Source organism: Colobus angolensis, unplaced genomic scaffold (genome assembly GCF_000951035.1).
Source record: "Colobus angolensis palliatus isolate OR3802 unplaced genomic scaffold, Cang.pa_1.0 Scaffold50, whole genome shotgun sequence".
NCBI lineage: Eukaryota > Metazoa > Chordata > Mammalia > Primates > Cercopithecidae > Colobus > Colobus angolensis.
Genome location: NW_012118488.1, coordinates 2,084,679 through 2,089,761, shown reverse-complemented (window position 1 = coordinate 2,089,761; position 5,083 = coordinate 2,084,679).

Here is a 5,083-nt window from a genome sequence, read left to right as displayed (position 1 = left end):
CCGGGGCCGCGTTCCGCCCACTGTCAGGGGAAGCCAATCAGCGGCCAGGGGGCGTCAGCGACGGTCAGCCAGTGGGTCGCGAGAGCAGAGGGGTGTGAGGGGGTTGTTACTCTTGTTCCCTTAATGCGAGGGACCGTCTGCAGTGTGGGAGGTTCGGGGCTTTAGGAAGCCCACATCCCTGGATCCTCACTAAGTCCCGAGAGCCACCATTGGAACCTCGTAGTTTGCTGTTCCCCAGCGGAGCTATCAAGGGGACTCCGATTCCGATTCGTAAAGCCACTGACCGATTGTCAGAGTGAAAGCCAGACTCGAGAGGGTCCGGCGACTCAGCTCACACCGAAACAAACTCGAAGCAGCATCATGCAGCTAGGGAGCAAGAGAAAACCGTTTAATGTGTTGAAGAGTTTTGCGATGGTCTTTTAACAACTTATTTAAAGATAATTTCAGCAAGTCTAGCGCGGTGGCTTACGCCTGTAATCCCAACACTTATTAGAGAGGTCGAGGCGGAGCGGGGGGCTCAAGCCTGTAATCCCAGCACTTTGGGAGGCCGAGACGGGCGGATCACGAGGTCAGGAGATCGAGACCATCCTGGCTAACACGGTGAAACCCCGTCTCTACTAAAAAATACAAAAAACTAGCCGGGCGAGGTGACGGGCGCCTGTAGTCCCAGCTACTCGGGAGGCTGAGGCAGGAGAATGGCGTAAACCCGGGAGGCAGAGCTTGCAGTGAGCTGAGATCTGGCCACTGCACTCCAGCCTGGGTGACAGAGCGAGACGCCGTCTCAAAAAAAAAAAGAGGCCGAGGCGGGAGGATCGCTTGAGGCCAGTCTTGAGAAGACACGCCCTACCAATTTAGGGAGATCCCCATATCTGCAGAAAAAATTTAAAAATTAGCCAGGCGTGGTGGCACGTGCTTGTAGTCCCAGCTACTAGGGAGGCTGAGGCAGGAGGAAGGCTTGAACCAGGGGTTCGAGGCTGCAGTGAGCCCTGATCTCTGCAGAGCAAGACCCTGTCAGAGCAACAGCTAAAAGGAAGAAAAGAAGGGCTGAGCATGGTGCCTCACGCCTGTAATCCCACCACTTTGGGAGCTGGAGGCGGGTGGATTACCAGAGGACAGGAGTTCGAGACCAGCCTGGCCAATACGGTGAAACCCTATCTCTACTAAAACTATAAAAATTAGCTGGGCGTAGTCATGGGCACCTGTAATCCCAGCTCTTCAGACTGACGCAGGGGGATTGCTTGAACCCAGGAGTCGGAGGTTGCAGTGAGCCAAGATTGTGCCATTACACTCCAGCCTGGGAGACTCCATTGTAAAAAAATAAAAATAAATGAAGGAAGATAGCTGGATTCTCATATGTGCTTCACCTTTCTCTGTTGTGCTCTGTTGTTTTGGTACATTAAGAAAATTCAGCCTTATATACATATGTAGTTGAGAAAAGGAAGAGTATATTTAGCCTTCTCAAACAATTCTGAATACTCTTTTTTGATACTACCCAAATTCAATAAATGGTACCTTTTCTTTGTTTTTTTGAGACAGGGTCCTGCTCTGTTGCCCAGGCTGGAGTGCAGTGGCAGGATCACAGATTACTGTAGGCTCAACCTCCAGGGCTCAAGCCATCCTTCTACCTCAGCCGTTGGAGCTACTGGGACCACAGGCGTCTGCCACCATACTCGGTTAATTTTTTTAATTTTTATACAGACAGCGTCTCCCTATGTTGCCGAGACTGGAAGTGTTTATTATTTTTATTTATTTATTTTTTAAGTACACACCACCTTGGAGATGGAGTCATTTCTTAAAGGTTAAGTGCAGGCCAGGCGTGGTGGCTCACGCCTATAATCCCAGCACTTTGGGAGGCCGAGGCGGGTGGATCACAAGGTCAGGAGATCGAGACCATCCTGGCTAACACGGTGAAACCCTGTCTCTAATAAAAATACAAAAAATTAGCCGGGCGTGGTGGCGGGCGCCTGTGGTCCCAGCTACTCGGGAGGCTGAGGCAGGAGAATGGCGTGAACCCGGGAGGTGGAGCTTGCAGTGAGCCGAGATCACACCACTGCACTCCAGTCTGGGAGACAAAGTGAGACTCCATCTCCAAAAAAAAAAAGGTTAAGTGCAACAGGGAGTCTGAAGCCATTTAAAAAATACTGGTACAGAATTATGCAGATCAGTCAATGTTAATGCATTTATTCAATGTAAAAAAAATCACATTTATTAAATTCATCACTGATCTCATCAGGAAAGTCTCAAGAAACTGCCTACTGACTAGCTGGGATTACAGGCATGTGCCACCATGCCTGGCTAATTTTTGTATTTTTAGTAGAGACGGGGTTTCACCATATTGGTCAGACTGGTCTTGAACTCCTGACCTCATGATCCACCTGCCTCGGCTTCCCAAAGTGCTGGGATTACAGGCGTGAACCACCATGCCTGGCCTCACATATCTTAATATTAAGACAGCCTCAACCTCCTGGGCTCAAGTGATCCTCCTATTCAAGCCTCCTAAGTAGCTGGGACCATAGGTGTGTGCCACCATGCCTGGCTAATATTTTATTATTATTTGTATAGATGAGGTCTCACTATGTTGCCCGGCCTGGTCTTGAACTCCTGGGCTCAAGCAGTTCTACCTCGTCCTTCCAAAATGCTGGAATTACAGGGGTGAGCCACTGTGCCCATCCTTTAGGGTATTTTTCTTTTCTTTTCTTTGTATTCTTTTTTTTTTTTTTTTTTTTGAGATGGAGTTTTGCTTTCACTCTTATCTCCTAGGCTGGAGTGCAATGGTACGATCTTAGCTCACTGCATCCTCTGCCTCTTGGGTTCAAGCAATTCTCCTGCCTCAGCCTCCCGAGTAGCTGGGATTACAGGCATGTACCACCATGCCCAGCTAATTTTTTTTGTTTGTTTATTGGAGGCAGAGTCAAGTTCTTCGCCAAGGCTGGAGTGAAGTGGTGCGATCTCGGCTCACTGCAACCTCCTTCCCCCGGGTTTCAAGCAATTCTCCTGCCACAGTCTCCTGAGTAGGTGGAATTACAGGCGCCCGCCACTACGCCTGGCTAATTTTTGTATTTTTAATAGAGACAGTGTTTCACCATGTTGGCCAGGCTGGTCTGGAACTCCCAGCCTCAGGTGATTCACCTGCCTCAGCCTCCCAAAGTGCTGGGATTACAGGCATGAGACACCAAGCCTGGTTTTATTTTTTTTCTGAGACGGAGTTTCACTCTGTTTCCCAGGCTGGAGTGCAGTGGCTGGATCTCGGCTCACTGCAACCTCCGTCTCCCAAGTTCAAGCAATTCTCCTGTCTCAGCCTCCTGAGTAGCTGGGATTACATGTGCCCACCACCATGCCCTGCTAATTTTTGTATTTTTAGTAGAGACAGGGTTTTATCATGTTGGCCAAGCTGGTCTCGAACTCCTGAACTCAGGTGATCTGCCCACCTCGGCCTCCCAAAGTGCTGGGATTACAGGAGTGGGCCATGATGACACCAGCCTAGGGTATTTTTTTTTTCCTTTTTTTGAGGCAGAATTTCACTCTGTTGCCCAGGCTGGAGTGCAATGGCGCAATCTCAGCTCACTGCAACCTCCACCTCTCGGGTTCAAGCCATTCTGCCTCAGCCTCCCAAGTAGCTAGGATTACAGGCATGTACCACCACACCCAGCTAATTTTTTGTATTTTTAGTAGAGATGGTGTTTCACCATGTTGGCCAGGCTGGTCTTGAACTCGTGACCTCAGGGAATCCACCCGCCTCGGCCTCCCAAAGTGCTGAAATTACAGGCGTGAGCCACCACACCCGGCCAGGTATTTTTCAACAGTAGTTTCTAACACTTGATAATGGGGCCAATCCTTATCATACCTGAAATGCTAGCAAATGATAAGCACTTCTCCAGCACTGATCCCTTAGCAGAAGAAAACCAATCAAACTCAGGGCTATGAGTGCATAATTTGAGAAGTGTATATTTTAATTAGAGTCCAGTTACTACCAGGAAATCGCCCTGAGAATCGGATTGACCAGCGGTAACAGAGAAGCGATAGCTTTAAGTTTATTTGCATTTTAAAAGAGGGTACTTGTTAACCTCAAATGAATACATCTTTAACAATAGAATATCAAGTAGTGATCAAAATGAAACAAAGAATTTCAATGTGGAGGAAGATATTTTTAAAGTTCTATACTTCCTCTACTCCTTTTATCATATCTCAGAAGCAGCCATCTACTGAATCTAAAAGCGCTGCTATTTACTGAGTGCTTTCTATAAGCCATTCCTTTTATTCATCATTACTGTTAATCCCACAGACGTGCTGTAAAGAAGGTCTAAAACAATATTTTCCTTCTCCATATTATTGGTGATTTTCTTTTTTATTTTTATTTATTTATTATTTCTTTTATTTTCTGAGACATGGTCTTGCTCTGTCACCCAGGTGGAGTGCATTGGCAGTGAAATCATAGCCCACTGCAGCCTCAAACTCCCTGGCCCAAGTGATCCTCCTGCCTCAGCATTCTGCGTAACTGGGACTACAGGCGTGTACCTCCACACCTGACTTTTTTTTTTTGTAGATACAGGGTCTCCCTATATTGCCCAGGCTAATCTCTAACTTCTGGCCTCAAGCAATCCTCCTGGCTTGGCTTCCCAAAGTACTGGGATTATAGATAGGCATGAGCCACCTCACCAGGCCTACTTGTGATTTTAGAGACTGGATGTGACAGATGCATTTCCTGTGGACATGAGCAGTATCGTTTCAAATATTGTCTTGAGCAAGATTATGATGACTGAACCCTTATAAGAAAACAATCGAATCGGCCGAGAGCAGTGGCTCACGCCTGTAATTCCACCACTTTGGGAGGCTGAGGCGAGCAGATCACGAGGTCAAGAGATTCAGACCATCCTGGCCAACATGGTGAAACACCATGTCTACTAAAAATACAAAAAAATTAGCCGGGTGTGGTGGCACACGCCTGTAATCCCAGCTACTCGGAGGCTGAGGCAGGAGAATCACTTGAACCTGGGAGATGGAGGTTTCAGTGAACCAAGATTACGCCACTGAACTACAGTCTTGGGTGACAGAGCAAGACTCTGTCTCAAAAAAAAAAAAAAAA